Genomic DNA, 25,447 nt, shown 5'->3' with positions numbered 1-25,447 from the left:
CAGTAACTCTGCACGAACACTCCTGCCTGCATGTCAGCCCTCCCGGGACTCACCCATTCTCTCAGGCCAACAGGGTACTATTTAGCACTTAATATGGCACCAAGTAGAATGCTGAACGCTATGTGCTTAAGATGGCAGGCGTTCTTTCAGTCTCAGTTACTGCAAAGCCATGTCTCATTGACTACGATATTTTTTTGGGGGGGGTGCTCTAGGCGTTCTTTTTTTAAAATTTTTTTATTATGATAATTCCGTTCTACATATATAATCAGTAATTAATATCATCACATAGTTGTATATTCATCATCATATTCATTTCTTAGAACATGTGCACCATTGACTACGATCTTAATCAATATAAAATTAAATCCATATTTTCCATGAGCTGGGTTGGGAAAAGCAGATATAACTTCAGAATCACAAGGTAAATCTTTATTTGAGTTGACATGAGACACCAGTGCATCTCCTCTCTACCTCATCGACTCATCTTTAAGAGGAGCTATTAAGACCATCATCATATGAGTTGACTAAAAACCTTCAACTGCCTTTTTGCCCCTCCTGGCCTTATGTTATCCTCACTCATCCCTGAACATAATAAGACATTTTGAATGGGACAAATTAATGAGTCTATTTCTCAGGTCACAGTTTGAAAACTAGGGTAGACTTGTCAAAATTGCTGATGCCCTTCTTTCCCATGGATAAATCAGTGCTGTTTGGGCGTGGCCATCTTACTGCCTAGAAACCATCTACTTTCACTTTCCTCTAGATCATATTTCTCCATCCTCATCATTCACTAAATTTAGGCTAAAGAACAGGAAACACAATATCGAGGTATCAGGCCCAAGGAATGTATTTGCGGTCGGCTGAATAATTGTCCCCAAAAAGCCATTTCCTATTCCCTGGAATCTGGGAATATATTCCTTGATATGGCAAAGGGGACTTTGCAGATGTGACTGAGGGTATGTGCTTAGAGATAGAGACTATTTCAGAGTATGAAGATGGGCAAAATCTAATCTCTAAGGGAGAGCCTTCCTCAACTGAACCAGAGAGATGAAATCAAGGAAGAGGAAAGATTCAAAGCAAGAGACTCAACCCATCGCTGCTGGCTTTGAAAATAGGAGAATGCGGGGTAGGGGGTGGTTAAGAGCCAAGGAATGTGGGGGTGAAGGGGGTAGTTACAAGCCAAGGAATGTGGGGGTGAAGGGGGTGGTTATGAGCCAAGGAATGTGGGAAGCCTCTCCAACCTGGGAATGGACCTCCGCTGACAGGCAGCAAGGAAACAGGGATCACAGTCCGCAACTATAAGGAACTGAATTCTTCCAAAAACCCCATTGGACTAGGACATGATCTGCCCCAGAGACTCCAGAAAGCAATGCAGCAGCCAGCACCTTGGTTTGAGCCAATGGAACCTGTGTCAGATATCTTACCTCCAGAACTACGAGATAATAAATGTGCATTGTTTAAGCCACTAAGTAGCTGGTAATTTATCACAGGGACAGAAAACTAATACAATGCTTAATAAATGTAGCCTGTTAAAATTGTTAGTTATTTTATTTTATTTTATTTTTAGGCTAAACTATTGAAACCATAATTTTTAGAATGAGTTAAGTGATAGGTCCATCAGCTCTGCACTGGTCAAATTTACTAAGTAATAAAGATTTGAGCCATGGGAAAAAATGTTTGATTGGGATCACTTGAAGCAAAGTGGCCATTAAATGAAGAAAATTCAATCTATCAAAACTGGATTTATTTAGCCTGAAAAAAAAAAACGAGGGTCAGGTAGAAATGAAGTTATCAATTACATGAAAGTTTGCCATTTATAAGAAAGTCAATTTCTGGGGCTGTAAATCTCCCTGGCAACGTGAGACATGACTCCCAAGGATGAGCCTGGCCCTGGCATTGTGGGACTGAGAAAGCCTTCTTGACTGAAAGGGGGAAGAGAAATGAAACAAAATAAAGTTTCAGTGGCTGAGAGGTTTCAAATAGAGCCGAAAGGTCATTCTGGAGGTTATTCTTATGCAGTATATAGATATCCCCTGTCAGGTTTTGGTGTATTGGAGTAGCTACAGGGAAATACCTGAAACTACCAAACTGTAATCGAATAGCCTTGATTCTTGAAGATGACTAAATAATTATAGAGTTTTTATAGTATGACCATGTGATTGTGAAAACCTTGTAACTGACCTCCCTTTATCCAGTGTATGGACAGACGAGTAAGAAAAAAAAAAAGACAAATAGATAAATAATAGGGGAGATGTGGGATATGGGATGTTTAGGGTGTTCTTTTTACTTTTATTTTGCTATTTTTTTTAGAGTAATGAAAATGTTCAAACATCAAATGTGATGATGAATGCACAGCCATATGATGATACTGTGAACCACGGACCGTACAGTTTAGGTGATTATATGGTATATGAATATAGTTCAATAAAACTGTATTTAAAAAGAAAAAGTCTGGGTGTGCACAGTGTGTCCCCAAGGGTGGGAGGTGACCACTGAGTGGAGATGATGTAAACACATTGGGAAGACTGTCTGACGAGTTTAACAAACATGGCAGGGGCTGTCTCAGCAGATGGTCAGCGCCCAAGCCCAGGTGGGCAAGCCCCTATTGCAGGAGATGAGTCAGTTCCCAAGACCTCCTGCATCAAACCTCTGGGAATAGAGATCTTTGGAAAGTAGAAGGGTTAACAGGAGCCTGTGACTGTCCCCTTTCTGCTGGAGATACCTGGGGATGACACACCTTGACAAGCCTTCCTGCAAATACACCTACAGTATCGACTAGTGGATTCCAGGGGCCCTGTCTAGAGAATGCACAAGCAAAGTGTACCTGTGTGTCTAGACTGCCTACTGTATCTGTATTCAGATGCCTGTATTCCAGGTTTTATGGGTTATGGGGCAAGGTCCTCTGGAGAATGGAAAGTCACCACATGGGCATCTTCCATCTGTTTGATGAAGGGAATTAAAATCGGGAGCCTTTGAGAACAAGTTTTGGTGTGCACTCTTCAATCTGAAACCAAAAATGCCCTCATGCCCCCTAAAGAAAACATTTTAGTAAGCTGTTCCTGGTGATTTCAGGCTCCTCCAGGAAAGGAATGTTTCTCTGTCTCTGGTGATTGCCTATATCCTTGGAATCATCAGAAAAGTTTGGTATTAGGTGAGAGCTATGATTTCCACGGATGTCACAATTCCATGTTATTTTTAATGCATATTCATGCTCGCGAACCGTGGTTTCACGTAGACTGCAAGCATCAAATGGCTAGATCTTTAGGGTTCATCAGCATTTGGAAGTAAAAGTTCCCAGGAATGCTCTAGATAGATGGGAAGGAAAGAGGGAAGGAAGGAAGGAGGGAGGCGGAGAGGGAAAGAAGGAAGGATGGTAGAAAAGGAGGAAATCACTCTAAGGCTAAATAAATTTGGGAAATGCTACCAAATACATTCTCCTCTTGGTTATTCGTATTACACCTTATTGATCAATGGCCCTTCAGAAACCTGCTTGAAGAACCTATTATTTCCCAAACTTACTCACCCATAGAATCCTTATTAATAAGTGTTTGCGGAGATCACCTTGGGAAATGGTGGCCTAAGGAGTCACTGATTCATTTATTCATTCAAAGACAGCCTTGAGTGGCTGCCCTGAGCCACTCCCTGTGCCAAGCAGCAACGACACAAAGATGAGCTTCATGGACTCCCAGAGCTCATCGGCCGCAGCCTCTCTCCACCCCAGGGAGCGTTTGCCTCAGTGCGTGTGGGGAGGGCGCCACCGAGACAAGTGAAGGCTCATCCCCGGGCAGCACGGCCCCCACTCCATCCCTGACTCCGGGCGCTTCGCTCACTCAGCACTCACACGGGACACAAACTCCACAGGCCTCCAGCTCACGCTCTGATCTCTTCTCTTTGCACTGCAGACATACTTTAGATTTACAGAACAACTTTTATGTGAAGACATGTCTTTGGTTTCTTACATTTCTAGAGGTTCATTACGAGAAGTTAAATCTTCATGTTACTTTTGCGTTTAGGGACTGAAACCATCGAAATCTATTATCCCGTTTAATGGAATACAAATGCGCTAAGATCTCACCAAGAATAGGTGCAGGCAGGTGACAAGTGACAGCTTAGCCTTTGCCTTGCAATTTTTAACACTTCAAGGATTTTGTTACCACACACAAAAAGGGTTACTTTAAGAAAAACTCAAATCTAGAAAAACATTTCTAAACCTAGCACTTAAAATGTTAATGAAAAGTTTTACTGCAATAAGGGAATGTGTCTTCCTCATACCATTTTTATTAGTTTCAATATGCAAAAGAAAATGTCTCAGAAGATGGTAACTCACTGATGGAAGAATTTAAAAATGAAAAGAACACTGACTAATACGTGACCTAAAAAGCAGAACCAGCCTGAGAACGGAAGAGTGGCTGGTAGCCCACAAAACACAGCCCAATTAGGGAGTGCCAGGCCCTCTCCCTTGCTGCCCGGCAAAGCCACATTCCATCGCCACCAAAGGCCACCCATTGGCTCCACTTCATAGAAAACCTTCTTTCTGAACTTTGAAGGATTCCAGAGTCCCCTAGTCACGTGTGAGGGACCCGGGGACAGGTGGGTCACGGTTTAAATCTTTGGCAGCAACACCTTAGCTGCGATCTGTTCACAGGATGAAGTCTCAGAGAAACGAATTTCTGGTTGGCTGTGAGTGGGACCAGGAGAGGGTGCTGGAAGAGGGGGCAGCGAAAGGGAAGTGGAGGCCCCAGGAGGAGAAACCAGGCCACTGGCTGCCTGGGGCCAGGGCTGGCCCTGCTCTAAACAAGCCAGTGTGGCTAAGCCATTAATAATGGCTGTCGAAATAATATCAGTGAGAAAAATTGGGCTTAATTTTTAATGAAAACAAATTTTAATAATAAACGTAACCATTAAATTGAAACTAAAGTGGAAGATTTTAAACCTGTGTTTATGGTTCACCGTGCCAGCTCTGCAAGACAAACAAGAACTAAATAAGAGCATGTGTGCACGCACGTGCTATAAATTGACTCCTAATTCCACGCCAGGTATTGAGCCCACTGATTCATCTTTCTTTTCTCTCTTTTAACCTCACAAAACAAAACGTTAAGGTTAGGCCTTATTTTGCCTACTTCATAGACGGGAGTACGAGATCTAAGTCTGTGAGTAATCGTGGTGCTTCCCACGGGCCCCTGCGGCCCTTCTAACCCACTTTGTCCCCAGGCCCCACTGCTTCTAAGGCCAGAAAGTTTCACCAGATCTTAAACAGTACAGCTATTTTTAAATTTTGCGTCGATATCGCAGAATCTCACAATGCTAGGTACTCAATAAACATGGGTTCTCTTAATTCATTTGGCCATGGCCACACAGTTTTTCATATGTTTTTAAAAAAATAAATGTCAGTGGAGCTGAAACTGTAGACTGGCTTCCTTCTGCTTTTGAGTAAGAGTGGTTAAGACAGAAGCCAAAAGGGCTTTTTTTTTTTTTCCTACTGGTGAACATTTAGGTTGCTACCAATTTTTCACTCATAAGAACAAGCTGCCAAAAAACCCCTCCTTGAACATGGCCGTCTGGCACACACTATTTGTCTAGGACACAAGCAAAGCTGATGAGTCCAAGGGGGAGCTCATTTACGTTGTTAATGTTTTAATTGCCCTCCAAATTTCGGTCATGATTGACACCCTGGCAAATTTTTTTTTGAATGAGAGAGGGTGCTAAGATATCTAACAATCATTGTGGGTTTGTCTATTTTTCCTTTCAGTTCTATCAGTTTCTTCACATATTTAGAATTCTATTACTAGAGGCATACATATTTAAGATTGTTATATCCTCTTGATGAATTGATCCTTTTACCCGTCTGAACTGTTTCTCTTTATCCCTGGTTCTCCTTGTTCTGAAATCTTCTTTGTCTCGTATTTGTATATCCAATCAAGCCTTCTTGTCTACTTTTAATTTGTCAGTACTATATACTTAATGTGGGGTTCTTATAGAAGGCTGGTAGTTAATCTTGCTTGCTTTTTTTGTCTTTTTGAATCCAATCTGATAATCTCTACCTTTTAAAAAGATGTAGACCATTAACATTATCTGAGATAAATCTGCCATATTGTTTGTTTTCTATTCGTTACATCTGTTCTTTGTTCCGCTTGCTTTGGGAATATTTTTAAAAATTTTTATTCTAGTATCATATACACAATCTAAAATCTCCCCCTTAAATAACATTCAAATATATAATTCGGCACTATTAATTACAGTCAAGTTCTTTCCAGTGATTTGTTCATTGGTTTTTCAATTTCTTGGTTCCCTTTGCTTCTTTGGAAGCTGGCTTTTAAGTTTCATTTTAAACTTACAGACATTATATCTTTAACCATTTCAAGAATAGATCTAACTTAGATCTTGCATTTCTCTTTCCCTGCAGTGCTGACTGCCGCAATCTCTATTTTCTGCAGCTGCACAGGCTTGGGAGGCCATGATAGCACTCTCTTAACCATCACGGTACTTATTTTATGGTCATAAGACATTGATTTCACAATCATTGTGCAACTTGCAGCAATTAGCCCAGCTCTGCCTGCATCTCATAAAAATTTCTGCCCAATCAATTTTTCTTAATAACTCCACTCACTTGTTCGCTTGCAGGCACTCTTCCCATGCCAGAGACTCCCACTCATTAATTTGTATTGACCAATATTACATCCAAACCTTACCTTAGACTACTTTTTAGTTCTTCAAAATCTTATTTACATGGTTAGAGAAAGAACTTAATTTCTCGACAGACAGATGCCCCGTGGTTATTTATAGCTTGGAGCAGCGACTCCAGAAGCTCCACAATCACTGAACGCTATGGAGAGAGCAGGTGTGCCTCTCCAAGGCAGGGCATTCCTGCCAGCTGGAAGGAAAATGCATTTAGGAAAGCAGGAGCCTCTTATTCCGCATAAAAAGGCGCAGCAAACAGCTGGAAGATGAAAGAGTAACAGCCCCATGGCTAGCATTCCCAGCTCTGACCAGGGAATGGGTGCAGTGAGGATGCATCTGAAAGAAAAAGCTGAAGTGCCCAGAGGCCAGCTCACCTGAGAAGGGCTGTGACCCAAAACCCAGCCAAGTCCCTCAGAGGTGCAGCGGCCGCGCACGTCACCCGCTGGACTCTAAAGATCACTAGGGAAAAAGCAGTGAGATACGAGAAATGGCCAAAAGCAAATTGCCGAATTACCACTTCCTATTTAAAAGTAACGCCTGTTCACCCAAAGGAGATGCTTAACCATATGCATACTGGAGGCTGTAGAATCATCTTCGGCCAAGTCTAAAGGGGATGCGGAGGAAGGTGCTTGGGCCTACTGGTGGCTCCCGCTGGCGTTCAGTGCGTGGCGAAGGCTTTGCTCTCAGCAGTCACAGTCGCGCTGTGACCACGCTGTGATGGGGTCATCCTGCAAGCTGGCGGGGACGGACTGCAAACGAGGTGCGGTGAGCCTAACAGCGCAGCCCGGCAGCCCACGGGGTCATTCGCCCCGCCTCACGCCCTTAGCATTTTATAGAAACAAATCTCTATCGGGAAATCTGGTGGTTAGTGCTAAAAGTCCACGCACTATGGTAGGTTAATATCGCAGTTGTAAGAAATTGCTTTAAAATTTGTAAGCCATTTTTAGGGGAATCATCTGCCTATGGCTGTTAATAACACAGGGAATGATGTGTAGTCCAGTTCATCAGTAAGCGTTTATTTCTAATTACTTAAGGGTGGGATATGAAAAGGCAGCTCTCTCAGCTGGAGAACCCTATAAAACCATGCACAGCACAGAGTAATTGGTTCCCCTAAAAGGAAAGAAGAATTTGAAAGAGAAAAAACAAAAAGGTACTTGGAAATGTTTGTTGATTATATAAATAATCAAATTGTATAATCTTGAGCAACAACTATGTAAAGAGACAGGGTTTTTTTTGTCAAATTGACTTCCTTGCACTTAGAATGTTTCTTTAAAGCACGACAAAGGACTTAATATTTTTTAACTTTGCCAATACTTACAAAAAATGTTTGACGCACAGATGATCACAGAAATTGTGTAGTCCAGAAAGGGAGGCAAGTTACGACCCTTCAACTATTCCGTAGAGTGTGACCTACACTGATTTAACAATTCTGAAATCTGATGTTTGCTGGCTGCCGTGCACATCTAAAATGCAGACGGTGCCAAGACTGCCGAGGGCCAGACCTGAGTCTTGCTTTGGGAGCGGGTATTCTGGGGTCAGTGACCCAGCTGATCTGCATCTTAATGAGATTTTTATCTTGTGACAGCCCCCAAGGAATGGGACCTCTAATTCTTTCCCTTCAGAAGCAGGCATGCTGTTCCTCATATTAAAAGATGAAATTGCTCTGTTTGAGGTGATGAAAAAGTCTGGGCAATGGATATCAGTGACAGTAGCACAACATCATGTGCATAATTAATAGCCCTGAATTGTGCACTCAAAAGCGATTAAAATGGGAGAAGTTTGAAGTGTATATATGTTACACCAATAAAAAGGTATAAAAGAAAAACACAAACTAGAATCCCCTTTTCCTTGAATCTAGATTGGCCTTTGGGACTTTCTGGATCAGTAAAATAACCTGGAAGTGATACTCAGGTATTTTCGAGGTTGGGCCACAGGTGGCATTGCAGTTTCCACGGGGCCTCTTGGGACACAGGCTCCTTTTCAGACCGCAGCCTTGTGCTGGGCTGAGAAGTCCAAGCCACATGGAGAGGCCACACCCAGGAGCTGCGGTGGCATGGTGGCCACCAACCCCGTGAGTGCACGGAGCAGCTGAGGCGCGTGCTCGCAACCCCAGGCCTCGCCTCTGGCTGTCACTGGACCAGCGCTCCAGGGAGTGAACCCCCATTCCCCCCCCACCCGCCCAGAGAGAGGGGAGCAAATGGCCATTTAAGCTCCTAGAAGTGGGGGGTGGTTTACCACACAATAATAGACCCCTGGGAAGGTGGTCTACTTCATCAGTACTGGAAGAGTCCTCTGAAGTGAAAAAGAGGTATTAAAGTTCAAAAAACATCAAAACACAAACTTGTTTTGTTAAAAAAAAAAAAAAAAGACAAAAATTTAACAGCCATCCCAGGAAAGCTAAAAGCTAGAACAGATGCTAGAAGTGGAAAAAAGTACTCTAAACTCAGGACTGTTGTTAGGCAGGCTTAAATAAATTAAAACCGAAATAGTGAATCCAGCAGTGTCTTGGATCCATGCTTTGTGATTTCTCCATATAGAAATGAGACAATGCTATTCGTCAAATTATGTCAGCAAGTCCCATAACAATGTGCAGAGATACTTAAGATTGAGTTTCTTCCTTTAGGGACTTACACAGTTAGAAAGTTGAGGCCTAGGGCGGGCCACGGTGGCTCAGCAGGTAATGGTGCTTCCCTGCCATGCCCGAGGACCCGGGTTTGATTCCCGGTGCTGCCCATGTAAAAAAAAAAAAAAAAAAAAAAAAAGGTTGAGGCCTAAACTCGTGACACATTAAATAATAAAGCAACCCAGTGTGTGACTAGGCTGTAGGTGATTAATCACCACGGAAACGTAATGAGAATGTTAGTAGTTTAGAGGAGAGAGATGAGTGACAAAGCTTTGCTGTGGCCATGATCTGGGAAGCCTGGGCAAGAAGGCAGGCCAGGAGCTTGGTGCTGAAGGACAGCTGAAGTCTAGGCAGGCAGGAGGGGATGAATGGGGTGGGGTGACAGCATGAGCCTAGGCGACAGGAAGGCTCAGAATCAGACTAGAACACGCGGACAAAGCAGGAGCTCGTCCAGACTGTGAGAGCAGACACCGGAGCTGGTCTGAAAGGTGAGAACAGATGCTGGAGCTGGTCTGGAATGTGAGAATAGATGCAGGAACTGGTCCAGAAGGTGAGAACAGATGCAGGAGCGGGTCTAGAATAAGAAGACAAAGGAGCTGATTTAGACTGTGCAAACAGACACAAGAGCTGGTGTAGACTGTGAGAAGAGATGCAGGAGACGGTCTAAACTGAGAACAGATGTAGAAACTGGTCTAGAATTTGGGAATAGATGTAGGAGTTGGTCTAGAAGGTGGGAACAAATGCAGGAGCTGGTCTAGAATGTGCATACTGTTGTAGGAGCTCTTCTGCAGTAAGAAGCTATGAAAGTTTGGATAAAGAGCTGAGACTTTGTCTTGGTGACATTCAAAGACACAGGAGCTCCGTGGGCAATGGAATGACAGGGAACAAGCTTGCAGAACTGACATGGAGAAGTGATACTGATGCAGGGAGGCCACTGAGGAGGCAGCCCTGCCAAGCAAAACAGAGCTGCGGGCAGAATGCCAGGCTGGACGCGATGCAGGCCTCTTTGTGCCCACCCCTTGATTCTTCACTTATTCTATTTCAGTTATCCTCACAACAACCCGAGATCCCATTGGCATTGTCATACCCATCCCCAGTTTGCACATGAGAAAAATTGAAAGTCAGAGAGAAATAAAGCAAATTCCCCAAGTTCATACACCTGACAACTTGTAGAGCCAAAGCTCAACCCCATGTTGCTTATCCCAAACCTCAGGCTTTTCTGGAATAAACATGAAGAGGTTTATGATGTTTGGAAAGAAAATTTGGTAAGGAACAAGAGGAAGTAGGAATCAAAATGATGTCAGATTTCACGTCTGTGGAAACGGGAAAATGTTCCCATTAACAGAAATAGGGAAATCAGGACTAGAAACTTGTTTTTAAATTTTTACAGGGTAGAAAAGTTTATAGAAACTTACAGAAACTGGTCTAAGGGGGAAGGAAATAAGTTTCATTTGAGATTTACTGGATTTGATGAGAGATCGAGGCTTTATATAGCTAAAGGTTCTAGAAGCTGGAATTAAAAAGCCAGAAAATTTTGATTCACGACAGCCACAGTCGTTTTCACATTACTCTCCAGTATGGCGGTCGGATATTTGTGAAGGATTAACATGGGAATTAGAGACACGAAATACTCACCTCATACAGTGATTGATGGACAGTAACAGCTCTGCAAATGTGTTTTTATTATCATTACTGTCATCCCAGAGTTGCAAAGAGCAGGTGCAGGGAGATGCACTGGAATAGTCTGCACACCAAGGCTGTAAGTGAGCTCAGAGACATAGTGGAAACCCCTGGGGCCTGTGCTCATGTACAGGGAGCAAAAGCACACATTAAAGTTGGGAAAGAGACTGAGAAGAAGTAAGCAGGAGGATAAGTCACTCAAAAATTCATACACCATTGTGAGGGAAGACGCGAGAGGAGAGTCCTTGAAGGGAAATCTGCAGTGTCGGGAACATGAGAACTGAAAATTGGCCTTAGTACTTAATTTCTGGTGTTACAATGTGCTTTGAGGACACTTTCAGGGTGGCCTGGCCGGAAGTTTATTCCGGCAGTTGGAGAAGAGAATGCTGAGGAAAGAGAAAGAACTTGTAGCCAACTCCTTAGAAAAAGGCAGGCAGTGAGAATTGGAGGCGGCGTTAGGGAGCCGAGTGGGCATGAGCTGGCCGCGTAGATTTCAGCCAGGCGCAGCAGGCCGCGCGTCCTTGGGTCCCGTGCACCAGCCCCCTGACCGTGTTTGCTTGCAGCTGCAGCTCTGCTGGACAGCTCTCGGACTTTTTTGACAACTCACACCACAAGCACGCAAAGCATCTCTCTGGTTCTATTCCTCGAGGCTTTTCTGCTCAGCGCTCAGCACAGCCCAGAGTGCAAGCGGGCTCAGTGGTCCCTGGTGGACAGGCCTCCAGCTAAGAGAGGGGGGTCAGCCCTAGCCTACAAGGACGGGGTCAGCTCTCAGCCCACAGCGGGAGACGGGGGTCAGCCCTCAGCCCAGGGGGCTTTGTAGTGTGGAGATGCACCCCAGCTTCCCAGCCTGCAGAGGGACACCTTAGTGGCACAGTCTATATGCTCCCCAGTGTCCCCAGCAACTTCCACCGGCTCAGAAACTGGCTTCTGAGCATCCCCTTCTCATTTTCCGCTCAACCATTCTAGCCCCTTGGGATCATCTGCCAAGTCCTTTCCTGCACAGCTCCCTGCCTCAGGCTCTGCTCTGGGGAAACCCAAACTAAGACAGAATCCTTTTTTTCTCCCCAGGCATGAGTGGTACTTTTAAGGACGTCCAACATGGTATTCAAAAGCACCTAAAAAAAAAGCCCTTGAATCGCCCTGTTGGCTCAGGAAGGAAGTATATGCAGTGGTTAGAGACAGGCTTAGAGAAATGAGACTGGAATTAGAATTCTGCCTCCCAAGCATAACAGCCAAACGTCTTAGACAGGTTAGCAAGTTTCAATATTCTCTTCTGGAAAATGAATAAATACTCACTAACTTCATAGCATTTTTAGGGTTTTACCATAAAATTGTGCATGTGCAACAATGATAACTATATAACGGGAATAGGGACAGGCAGGTTTCGTGTAAATTCAAGGGTCCAGGTTTCATGCAAATCAAAACGTAAGGAGCCTTCATTAAGAAAAGAATCCAAAGTGGATCCGAAAGCGAATATTTATTTAGAATGAGAAAAGACATCGTGACAAATTACAAACTTTAAAAGCTGACAAATATAAAATCTAGAAAAATGAAATATCATTTCTCATTAACTGCCTGATATACCTCCATAGAACTTTTTTCTTTTGTTTTTCCTGCATGCACTTTAATAGCCTCTTCACATTGAAAGAGCCCCTACAGCTGGGTCTCTGGGTTCCCAGCTTGGATGAAGTTTACTCCTTGTAGCAGCCCCTGTAATTACGTTCCCTGTCCCCAGCCCGCAGCCGAGAGGATGACAGGACACTGAGATCTTTACCGTCCCCCGGTTGCTCTGACCTTTCTGACAAAGGGAGGGTCGGTCAACTAGATCAGTAGACAGGCTTCCAGGCCCCACTAAAGAAAGGTTCCCTGACCAAAGGCTCACCCCTCTGCATCTAGTTACATTGCAGCAAATCCCAAGAGGAAATTCGCATGCACCCTAAAACTTGTTTGCATTCCCTAACTTTTCTAATTTCCCAAAGAATCCATAAATGTCACTTCCCTGCTTTTCCTTTGTTCTTCCCTCATTCTCTTTGATCCAAATGATGCCTTTAAACCTGATTCTCATGGTTCCTTCGGGGAGGCGGACCCTGGGCCAGGAGGAGCCCCCCCCCTCCACCCGTTGGTAAGTGCTTTCCTTTGCCACCTTCCCGTGTGGCATGTCCATTCAGCTGCACCGGGTGAGGACCGAAGACCTGCAGGCCCCTTCAGACAACAAGGATTTCATAATAGTTTCCGTCTGAAAACCCTGGAGAATTTATTCTGTTTTTCCCTTTAGCACGATTGATGGAAACTTGCTTTTTATTAATGCTAGCTGGGATGAACAAAGACATGACTTGACATATAGACGTCCTTGCTGTTTGCAGCCCTGGTGCCGGACAAGTACGGAAATTCTGACCAATTCCGTTTTATTTCATTCCCCTCAAAATAAGAAAAAAAAATGTGCTGTGGATTTATAATCATATATGTATATTTTGACAGTAAAGAATTTCCAAGTAGTGACGAAAACCAAATTCTCTGCTTAAAATTTTACAAGCATCATGATTAAAAATACTGAGCACCCAAAAATATATATATTCTTTTGAACATACTTTACACCAACCGGCCTCCAGCTGTGCGCACCTGAGGGCATCTTCTCCCCTCGCCCATCCCCGCCCCCTGCCTGCCAGCTCTGCGCAGCACTGCCCGGCTGCCTCGGAGGAAGCCACACGGTCCTGAATTCATTCCAGCTTCGGACGGCTAGCAACAACATGTCTACACGGAGGTGATGGCAAAGCACCTAAAATGTCACTTTAAACCCAATTTAAAGGCATCCCTGATTCAATGTTCCCTATGTTGGGCCCCCAAATACTTGCAGCCATTCTGACTGCCATTTAAAGAGTTTACTTTCACAAATTTTACCAAAACATACGGCCTGGGGAATAGGTTGCTGGGGCCCCCCTGGGCCTTGGAAGGGGCCCGGGCCTGGGAGGGCTCTGCAGCTCCGGCCCCCGGGCATCTCGGTAAATGCTCTCCCAGTGTCCTTACTCAGGGTCAGTCTTCTGACCCGAACTTGAACTTTCTTCTCGAAAGTTCTCCCCTGAGTACAGGAAACACAGCGCATCGGGTTCTAACAAAACTTCGCTCTAAGACTTTTGAAACATTAGTGAAAAGAGTATGAGTCAAAAAGAGTATAACTTTTCACTCCAACAGTTAGCCTTCGGGGGTGCACCTTGTTTCGGGAAGGAAGTAAAACTCTGTTTGCCCTTGGGGCTGCCGGTGCCTTCATCTTGGGAAAACGACAAAAACTGGGGTCGGGGTGCCTGTGCCTGCGGCCCCCAGGGCCCCTTCAAGGCAGCCTGGGACGCAGGTGAGCAGCCACCCCCTCTGCCAGCCCCGTGCTGACCCCTACACCCCCATATGCTCTCGTTAGGCCGGAGCTGAGGCCAGGGGCTGGGGGGGGGGGGCCCTGCGGGTGTGGAGCCGAGGTCCAAGTGGCAGGGGACCTGCCGGGGAAGCCTGCGGGCGTGCTGCCCCATCCCGGCAGAAGGATCCCTAGGAGGCGCCAGATTAGCCCAGGTGGCTCGGCCCTGCCCGTGGGGGCCCAGCCCGCGAGGGTCAGGGTGCAGGAGGCCTTGGCGCTCCTGAAAATGCAATTCTGTTACAGCCGTCTGGGAAAACCTCCCCTGTGTGCGGGGAGTGGAGTTTCCTCTACCAAAAGTGGACCTTTCCTGCATCCATTCCACAAAGGGCCACATCCGGGGCAGAAGCTGCCAGCGGCCAGAGGGGAATGCTCTCCTTGGCTGGGCTTCCTGCCCTGTGCCTTGAGGCCATGGGGCGGCGCCCGGGAGCCCTCAGGTGAGCTGGGCTGGGGACACCAGGGCAGCCTCGGTTCGTACCCTATGTTTCTTTCGTTGTCCTCACATCACATCCCTTCTGATGCCACCTGGCCTCTGGCCACGTCATGTGAAGTTAGCGCCTGGTCTCGGCTGTGCGGTGGGAAGTTCAAAGAGGCGTCTGAGTCCATGCCCGGGGTGGGAGAAGGAGGAGAGCCAAGTGCGGTGGCCCAAGACTGGGTGAAGCCCAGGGAGGAGGGAGGCTCTGCAACGAACTGCAGGAAGCGACAGCAAACTAAGGGAGCCATGGGCCCTGGCAGCGCTGGCCTCGGCACTCAGGTACTGGGAGAGCCAGAGGTGTGCCCAGCCTGGGGCACGGACTGCTGGGGGCACGAGGGAAACAAACCTTCCCCGTAACGAATTCCAAGGCTGGTCTCGTTAGCTTCGCCAGTGGGCAGCTCAGACCCGCTCAGCCAGTGCGCCTTCCCAGGGCAGTGCTCCTGTGGGTTCCTAAACGCCCCCGGGTCACACTGTCCATTTGGGGCCCTGCTCCTCGCCCAGCTTTCTCCCAGGTGGCGGTCACACCTGGATGGCTGCGTCCCGCTCTCCCACTGCGGACGAATGACGCTTGGCTCTGCGCCCTGAGCTCTTTGCTCTGCCTCCTCTCTGCCTCGTCCCCCTGACACCTCCCCTCTCGGCTCCACGGTCTGCGGCTCTCGAGGAAGTGGAGCCCATGGCTGACCCAGGTCCTCGGACAGCGGCCCGGCCTGGACCCGGTGGGTGCCTGAGAAGAGGACTGAACTCGGGATGCCGGAAAACCCAGGGAGAAGAGCCAAAGAGAGGGGCTCGGAGATGCAACCACAAATGAGAGGGAAATGGGTGGTCCTGGGAAGATGGATGGCATTGAGGGCCCCTCTTCACGCACCAGTGGGGGGTTCCAGGGCTGCAACAGGCGTCAGACCGGTGACCGGCCACGTCTTTTCCCCTCCACAAATGCGGACAGAGAGCCTGCCCCACATAAGCTCCAATCCCAGGCTCTGCCCTTAAGGAAATGGTAACGATGTGTGGGAAGATGGCGGGAACAGTCAGAGAACCCAGCAGAGATTCTGGAAATTGACGATGGAGACGGTGTTCCACCATTTATCATTAAATACTGTTCAGAAATCCTGCCAGTGAAACACTGGAAACCTCTGAAACTCTGAGAGCAGCTGCTCTGGCCAGGCCATTTCAGGCGAGCACGTGCACTGACCCTGCTGCCCGGTGGGCTGGTAAAGGTCAGCCCTAATGGACTGCAGTGGGCAATGGGGGCCCTGCAGGTGCAAGCTGAGTTCAGTGGCCCTCCCGAGGCCCTCCCCACCTGCCCTTGGTCTGCAGCTGATGCAAGTGTAAAGAAGGCAGCAGGGCCTGGAGTTGGGGACCAGAGCTCGGTGCTGGGCTGCCCCTCACCTGGCCCCTATGTGCACCAATAGGGAGGGGCAGCTAAACAGCAGTGCCAGGAAGCCCCCCCACCCTGAAACTCTGCACCCCCAGGGCCCTCTGTGTGGAAACGCCGGAGGTAGGTATTGAAACACTACAGATGAATGATGACTATCCATTGAGCATCAGGAGATGGAGGGAAAATTATCACTGTATCTTTACACCAGAGCCTGTAAGACCCCAGTGGTTACGTGTGTGGACAAAGTGCAGGACAAGTCAGCTTTGGGTACAGCACTGACAAACAGAGATTGGAAGCGCGTCCCTCAGAGGCACTCAAAGGGAAGGACCTTTGGCTCCAAAGATCAAAGATCAAGTGGCTCCACTTGATCCATTTGGATCCATTTAGACTGGACAGGGCCGGGCGGGAGCGTGTTGTCTAAGGCCAAGGGAAAGGCAGTGCCGCTTTTCTCTGCAAGATACTTGGGGAGCAGGTGTCTGATTTCATTTTAAATCTAAATGAATCTGGAAACCCAGGGCTTTTCACTCGGGATGGGAATCCCTGGCTTCTTTTCTCTCTCCAATCTCCACCAAAGCTCTGCTCATTCCACCCTCCCCACCATTTCCACCGCTGCACAGGCCTGCAGGCTGCCCCTGCCCGGGCACTGGATCATGGCAGGGACCAGCCTTCCCCGGCGCCGGCACGGAGGGCTTCCTGGAGTGCAGAGATCACGGGGCTCGAATCGGGCCCGCTGCTCACCCTCGGTCCAGTGGGTAATGGCCCACCCTGGAGAGTCTGGTTGGGGTGGGGACGGGGCTTGTGGCCATGGACGCCTGAGGAAGGGTGTGGCCGCTCAGACTGGAGAGAGCTGGGCTGGGCGTGGAGTGGGGGACCAGGGAAAGACGGCTGACTTAAATATTGGAAGATCGGGGAAGGGGAAAAGGAACAGCTTTACTGGCCACAGGGCCTAAGGGAAAGGCTAGAGCAGAAGACACATAGGCGGAAGGCGCTGGTAGCGGCCAGATGGATGGAGGACACTGTAAGTCCCTGTGCTTCGTCCAGCTCTGCCAGTCCTTCCCCTGCCGTGTGGTGCAGCTGCCGCGGGCACCTCCTGTGCGCAGGGAAGGGAGCCGCGTCTAGCCGAAACGGTGAACGTGCTCCAAAAGTGAATAGACAAAGAGAAGTGGGGGGAAGGATAGAGAGGCTGGGAGAGCTGGATGTGCACAAGCGAGACTTGGGCTTTGTGTGGAGCCCCCGAGCAGCTCCAGAGCCGGAGAGAATTAGGGGGAGAGGAAAGCAGCTTAAGCAAATGTCAGCCAGGTTTTGGATTGAATCTCCCAAATGTTCTTCAAGAGACACAAATGAGCGCTTGGGCTGCTCTCTTCTCAGCACCTTTTGGCAGGCAGGCTGGGGAGCTTCTCAATAATGGGGGACAGTAAAGTCCCTTTATGCACGTGCTGTTAAAAGGCATTTGCATAAGAAAGGCTGCTATTAAATAAATAGGAAATTACAAATGTTGGAGAGGATGTGGAGAAATTGGGACACTTATGCACTGTTGGTGGGAATGTATGATGGTGCAGCCACTATGAAAGACTGTTTGGTGGTTCCTTAGAAAACTAAATATTGAGTTGCCTTATGAACCAGCAATAGCTCTACTTGTTATATACCCAGAAGAGCTTAAAGCAATGACACAAACAGACATTTGCACACTGATGTTCATAGCAGCATTATTCACAATCATCAAAAGATGGAAACAAACCAAACACCCATCAACAGATGTGTGTTTACCAAAATGTGGTATATATGTATAATGGAATATTATGCAGCTGTAAGACAAAATGACATCCTGAAGCACATGACAAGATGGATGAGACTTGAGGACATAATGCTGAGTGAAATAAGCCAAAGACAAAAAGATAGATACTGTATCATTCCACTTTTACGACCATGGTAAAGGTAAAATCAGAGGCTTATAAAACAGAATGTAGGGAACGTAGAGATGCATAGAAACTAGACATGGGTGAATGGTTAGCTAATGAGGTTGAACACAGATGTAAGGGAGTAGATAGAAGTGAAGGCAGTTCTCTAGTGTGTTTATAAGTAATATTACCATATTGAAAGTGAACAAGATTGAAAGGGGTTGTATAAACCTATGTGTTCCACTGATTAACACTAGAAATATAAATTATTTCTTGCAAAAAAAAAAAAAAGAAAAAAAAGGCATTTGCAGTCATGGCCCAGAGGCTGCTTTAAAGGTGAATTCAATTTAACCAATATTCACTTCCCTTATAATGCCCGGAGATCTTTGAAATAAGGGAGGAGGGGATAGTTTTTTCAAATTCTATTTTCATGCTGCATGAAAACAGAGGTCCCTTTGCTAAATTGGGCTTGAGGTCCCAAATTCAAACTCTGATTCTGGCCACAGCATTCCACAACAGCCCTAGTCCTACCGGAATGTCTGATAGTGAGAAACTCTATCAAAACTATACCTGGAAGACAGCTGGGAAGAAATATATGAAAATGATGATGACAATTGTTTGAGGAAGCTGAAATATACAAAATTTTTATGTCTATGTTTTTGTGCTTTCCATAAGATTAATAATGTGCTAAATTGTTATGTAATAAAACAATACTTCAAAGAAAAGCAGAAGAATGAATTGTAGTAACTATTATGGAAGTCAGTAACCTCTGCTGCTGTAAAAATAAAACCTTCTCTGGGTCCAAGACAGTGGCTTAGTGAGGTGTGGGATTTAGTTCATCCTCCAGAGCAGCTAGTAAATAGCCAGGAACAGGACAAAACAACAGCAGTGACCGGACACACAGCATACCCCAGTCTGGACACGCTGGACCAGCTGCGATCCCCCCCAGAACCGTGAGTGCCCCAAGCTGTGGCAGCTGGTGCCCCTCCGCACAGGCTGCTTCCCAGAGGGGAAAGGAAAGGGACTTGACCACCAGCAGGGGCTGAGTACAACCAAACGCCAATTGTGGAATTAATTAACAAATTCTAACTACTGAAAGTAGGCCCCCAGCTCAGCTGAACCTCGAGACAAAGTGGAGGTTGCTGGTTTTTGCCCCAGCATAGAGGGGGCAGGGCTGATAGAAAAAGAAAAAAGAAAAAAAACAAAGGTTTTTTTTTTTTTGGATCGGATAGCACATAGTACGTGAAAGGGTCTGTGCCCTGAAGGAAAGGAGGGGGCACATAGGACCTGAAGACACACAGAGCAATGTACCAACTTAAGCTCTTGATAGGTAAACCCAAGAAACAGGATTCCTGCTCTGAAAAGGACAATGTTTTTTTCTTTTCTTTTTTGTGGCTGTGTTTCTACAGCTTGACTGCTCTGTCCCTGGCAATGGTGGAATTAAGCTTGTCTGAGAGCTTGTCTGGAAGCTGTGCCTTCCCCAGGAGAAGGGAGAGGCCCAGCTCAGGTGGATTCCCTCCCTCAAGGAATTCAGACCCCAGGATCTGGAAAAGTGAAGCAATTAAAGCCAGCCTACACCCTCTCCTCTGTCTCCACCATGCCCAGCAGGGAGAGTCTGCTAAAGTTAAAGGTACCACATCACCTTATGCTGGTGGGACCTGCAGGCATTCAAAGGCACCTACTGGGCAGGATAAGAAAAACAGAACCCAGAGGCATCATAGGAAAGTCTCTCAACCTGCTGGGTCTCACCCTCAGGGAAAACTGACGCAGGTGACTCTTTCCTCCTGAGAGGAGGCCAGTTTGGTCTGGGAAAATCTGACTGGGATCTATAAAACCTAAGTATACCCTCTTAAGTTAAAAAAAAAAATGCATCATGCAGACAGGGCAAGAAACGAGAAAACAAGAACTGGAAAATTCTGATCTATTAAACAAAACCTAAGCTAGAGGACTAGAATAAGGTGAACTGAATGTCAAAGAGCAGATAGACAACAAAGTCATCCAGCAAGAAAATCCTAGATAAAAAAAAAAGTGAAAATAATCTCTAGAATAAATTAATCAAGGATATTAAATGTCTAGACACCAGCAAAAAATAATGACTCAAACTAGGAAAATTGAAGATATAGCCCAGTCAAAGGAACAAACCAACAATTCAAATGAGATACATGAGTTGAAAGAATTAATTCAGGATGTTTGAACAGACATGGAAAACCTCATCACAAGTCAAATCAATGAATTGAAGGAGGATATAAAGTAGGCAAGGGACGAACAAAAAGTAGAAATTGAAAAATCTGAAAAAAACAAATCACAGAACTTATGGAAATGAAAGGCACAGTAGAAGAGATAAGAAAAAACAATGGAAAAGTAAAATGTAAGATTTCAAGAGTCATAAGATAGGATTAGTGAACTGGAGGATGGAACATCTGAAATCTGACAAGCAAAAGAAAATATAGCAAAAATTAATGGAAAAATATGAGCAGAGAATTTAATGGCCACATGAAGCACATGAATATATGTGTTGTAGGTGTCCCAGAAGGAGAAGAGAATGGAAAAGAAGGAGAAAAACCAATGGAGGAAATTATCACTGAAAATGTCTCAACTCTTATGAAAGACTTAAAATTATAGATCCAAGAAGTGCAGTGTACCCCAAACAGAATAGATCCAAATATATGTACTCCAAGATACTTGCTAATTAGAATGGCAGATTTCAAAGAGAAGGAGAGAATTTTGAAAGCACCAAGAGAAAAGCAATCCATCCCATACAAGGGAAGCCCAATAAGACTATGTGTAGATTTCTCAGCAGAAATCATGGAGGCAAGAAGACAGTAGTATGATATATTTAAGATACTAAAAGAGAAAAACTGCCACCCAAGAATTCTATATCTAGCAAAATTGTCTTTCAAAAATGAGGGAGAAATTAAAACATTTTCAGACAAAAAATAACAGAATTTGTGACCAAGAGACCAGCTCTGCAAGAAATACTAAAGGGAGCACTAGAGACAGATAGGAAAAGATAGGAGAGAGAAGTATGGAGAAGAGTGTAGAAATGAACACTATCAGTAAAGGTAAAAAGAAGAAAAAATAGATATGACATATAAAATCCAAAAGGCATAATGGTAGAAAAAAGTACTTACAGTAATAACAGTAAATGTTAATGGATTAGACTCCCCAATCAAAAGATGTAGACTGGCAGAATGGATTAAAAAACAGGAACCATCTATATTCTGCCTATAGGAGACACATTTTAGACCCAAGGATAAACATAGGTTGAAAGTGAAAAGTTGTGAAAAGATATTTCATGCAAACAACAATCAGAAAAGAGCAGGAGTAGCTATACTAATATCCCACAAATTAGACTTCAATGTTAAACAATTGAAAGAGACAAAGAAGGACACTATGTATTAATAAAAGTAGCAATTCAACAAGAAGACACACAATCAATAATATTTATGCACTGAGCCAGAGTGCTCCAAAATACATGAGGTAAACACTGAAAAGAGAAATAGACACATCTACCATAATAGTTGGAGACTTCAATTCCCCACTCTCATCAATGGATAGAACATCTAGATAGATGATCAATAAAGAAACAGAGAATTTGAATAATACAATAAATGAACTAAACTTAACAGACATTTATAGAACATTACACCCACAACAGCAGGATACACCTTTTTCTCAAGTGCTTGTGGATCATTTTCAAGAATAGACCATATACTGGGTCACAAAGCAAGTCTTAATAAATTTAAAAAGATTGAAATCATATGAAACACTTTCTCAGATTATAAAGGAATGAAGTTGGAAATCAATAATAGACAGAGGGCCAGAAAATTCATATGTATATGGAGACTCAACAATACACTCTTAAACAAGCAGTGGGTCAAGGAAGAAATTACAAGAAAAATCAGTAAATATCTCAAGGAAAATGAAAATGAAAACATGACATTTCAAGATTTATGGTATGCATCAAAGGCAGTGCTAAGAGAGAAATTTATTGCCCTAAATGCCTGTATCAAAAAAGAAGAAAGAGCAAAAATCGAGGAATTCACTTCTCACTTGGAAGAACTAGAGAAATAACAGCAAACTAACCCCAAAGCAAGCAAAAGGAAAGAAATAATGAAGATTAGAACAGAAATAAATGAAATTGAGAAGCATGAAAACAATTGAGAAAATCAACAAAACCAGAAGTTGGTTCTATGAGAAAATCAATAAGATTGATGAACCTTTAGCAAGGTTGACAAAAAGAAGAAGAGAAATTATGCAAATAAATAAAATCAGAAATGGAAGAGGAGACATAACCACTGACCCCACTGAAATAAAGGAGGTAATGACAGGATACTATGAACAACTTTATGCTAATAAACTAGACAATATAGATGAAATGGACAACTTCCTAGAAAGACATAAACAACCAATATTGACTCGAGAAGATATAGATGACCTCAACAACCAATCACAAGTAAAGAAATTGAATTAGTCATTAAGAAGCTCCCCAAAAAGAAAAGTCCAGGACCAGATGGCTTCACATGTGAATTCTACCAAGCATTTCGAGAAAGAATTAGTACCAATCCTGCTCAAACTCTTCAAAAAAATTGAAGAGGCGGGAAGGCAACCTAACTCATTCTACGAAACCAACATCACCCTCATACCAAAGCCAGACAAAGATACTACAAGAAAAGAAAATTACAGACCAATCTCTCAAATGACTATAAATGCAAAAATCCTCAACAAAATTCTTGCAAATCAAATCCAGTAGCACATTAAAAGAATTATACACCATGACCAAGTAGAACACATCCCAGTTATGCAAGGATGGTTCAACATAAGAAAATCAATTAATGTAATGCACCATATCAATAAATCAAAGCAGAAAGACCACATGATCATTTCGATTGATGCAGAAAAGGCATTTGACAAAATTCAACATCCTTTCCTGTTGAAAACACTTCAAAGGATAGGAATAGAAGGGAACTTTCTCAACATAATAAAGGGAATATATGAAGAACCCACAGCTAACATCATCCTCAATGGGGAAAAACTGAAAACTTTCTCCCTAAGATCAGAAATAAGACAAGGATGTCCACTATTATCATTGTTATTCAACATTGTATTGGAAGTTCTAGCCAGAGCAATTAGACAAGAAAAAGAAATACAAGGCATCAAAATTGGAAAGGAAGAAATAAAACTCTCACTGTTTGCAGATGATACGCTATATGTCAAAATCCCCAAAAAATCCACAGCAAAACTAGTAGAGCTAATAAATGAGTATAGCAAAATGGCAGGTTACAAGATCAACACTCAAAAAATCTGCAGTGATTCTATACACTAGTATGAACAACCTGAGGGGGAAATCAAGAAAAAAAATTCCATTTACAATTGCATCCGAAAGAATAAAATATTTAAAATAAATTTAGCTAAGGATACAAAAGATCTATACTAAGAAAACTACAACAAATTGCTAAAAGAAATCACAGAAGACCTAAATAAATGGAAGGGCATACCGTGTTCCTGGATTGGAAGACTAAATATAGTTAAGATGTCTATTCTACCTAAATTGATTTATAGATTCAATGCAATATCAATTAAAATCCCAAAAACTTACTTTTCAGAAATGGAAAAACCAATAACCAAATTTATCTAGAAGGGCAGGTGCCCCAAACAGCTAAAAATATCTTGAGAAAGAAAAATGAAATCGGAGGTCTCACACTACCTGACTTTAAGGCATACACAAAGTTACAGTGATCAAAACAGCATGGTACTGGCATAGAGATAAATATACTAGCCAATGGAATCAAATAGAGTGTTCGGATATAGACCCTCTCATCTATGGACAATTGATCTTTGATAAGGCAGTCAAGCCAACTCACCTGGGACAGAAGAGTCTCTTCAATAAATAGTGCCTGGAGAACTGGATATCCACATGCAAAAGAATGAAAGAGGATCCATATCTCACACCCTATACAAAAATTAACTCAAAATGGATCAAAGACCTAAACATTAGATCTAAGACCATAAAACTTTTAGAAGAAAATGTAGGGAAATATCTTATATATATTATAATAGGAGGTGGTTTCCTAGACCTTACACCCAAAGCACAAGCATTGAAGAAAGAAACAGATAAATGGGAGCTCCTCAAAATTAAACACTTTTGTGCATCAGAGAACTTTGTCAAGAAAGTAAAAAGACAGCCTACACAATGGGAGACAATATTTGGAAATGATACATCAGATAAGGGTCTAGTATCCAGAATATATAAAGAGATCGTTCAACTCAACAACAAAAGGACAAACATCCCAATAACAAATGGGCAAAAGACATGAACAGACACTTTTCAGAAGAGGAAATGCAAATGGATAAAAGGCACATGAAAAGATGCTCAACTTCCCTGACTATTAGGGAAATGCAAATCAAAACCACAATGAGATATCATCTTCCACCCACCAGAATGGCCATTTTCAATAAAACAGAAAACGACAAGTGCTGGGGAGGATGTGGAGAAAGAGGCACACTTATCCACTGTTGGTGGAAATGTCGAATGGAACAACCACTCTGGAAGGCAGTTTGGCAGTTCTTCAGGAAGCTAAGTATAGAATTACCATATGGCCCAGCAATACCATTGCTAGGTATCTACTCAGAGGACACGAGGGCAAGGACACAAATGGACATTTGCACACTGATGTTTATAGCAGCATTATTTACAATTGCCAACAGATGGAAACAGCCCAAATGCCCATCAACAGATGAGTGGCTAAACAAGCTGTAGTATATACATACGACGGAGTATTACACATCTAAAAGACAGAATAAAGTTATGAAGTATGTAACAACATGGATAGACCTTAAGGACATTATGCTGAGTAAGATTAGCCAGAAACAAAAGGACAAATACTGTATGGTCTCATTGATATGAACTAACAATAATGAATGAATTTGGAGAATTTCAGTTAAGAACAGAGACCATCAGGAGATAGAATAGGGTAGATATTGGGTAACTGGAGCTGAAGGGATACAGATTGTGCAACAGGAGTGATTGTAAAAATTCAGAAATGGATAGCACAATACTAACTAACTGTAATACAGTAATGTTAGTACACTGAATGAAGCAGAATATGAGAATGATAGAGGGAGGAGGGCTGGGGGCACAAATAAAATCAGAAGGAAGGATAGATGATAAAGACAGGTGGTAAAATCTAGGAATGCCGAGAGTCTATAATAATAATGACTAAATGTACAAATTTAAAAATGTTTTTGCATGAGGACGAACAAAGGAATGTCAGTATTGCAGGGTGTTGAAAATAGATGGTAATTCATATTTTAAAACTTT

At 44.0% G+C, this 25,447-nt stretch overlaps 1 protein-coding gene across 3 annotated transcripts in view; it reads right to left on the bottom strand.

The window, feature by feature from the left end:
* Window positions 1-25,447, bottom strand: part of CCR6 (C-C motif chemokine receptor 6) — a 45,315-nt gene that overhangs the window by 8,111 nt on the left and 11,757 nt on the right. Inside the window, exon 1 of one of the 3 annotated variants that reach the window (XM_077119520.1) lies at window positions 7,053-7,470. The exons of the other annotated variants lie outside the window; for them this stretch is intronic. The gene's annotated coding sequence lies outside the window, so the exon portion shown is untranslated. Of the gene's footprint in view, window positions 1-7,052; window positions 7,471-25,447 lie in introns of those variants that run through there. 3 annotated transcript variants of the gene reach the window in all.

Source organism: Tamandua tetradactyla, chromosome 11, assembly GCF_023851605.1.
Source record: "Tamandua tetradactyla isolate mTamTet1 chromosome 11, mTamTet1.pri, whole genome shotgun sequence".
Taxonomy (NCBI): Eukaryota; Metazoa; Chordata; class Mammalia; order Pilosa; family Myrmecophagidae; genus Tamandua; species Tamandua tetradactyla.
This window is presented reverse-complemented; position numbering and strand designations above follow the sequence as displayed.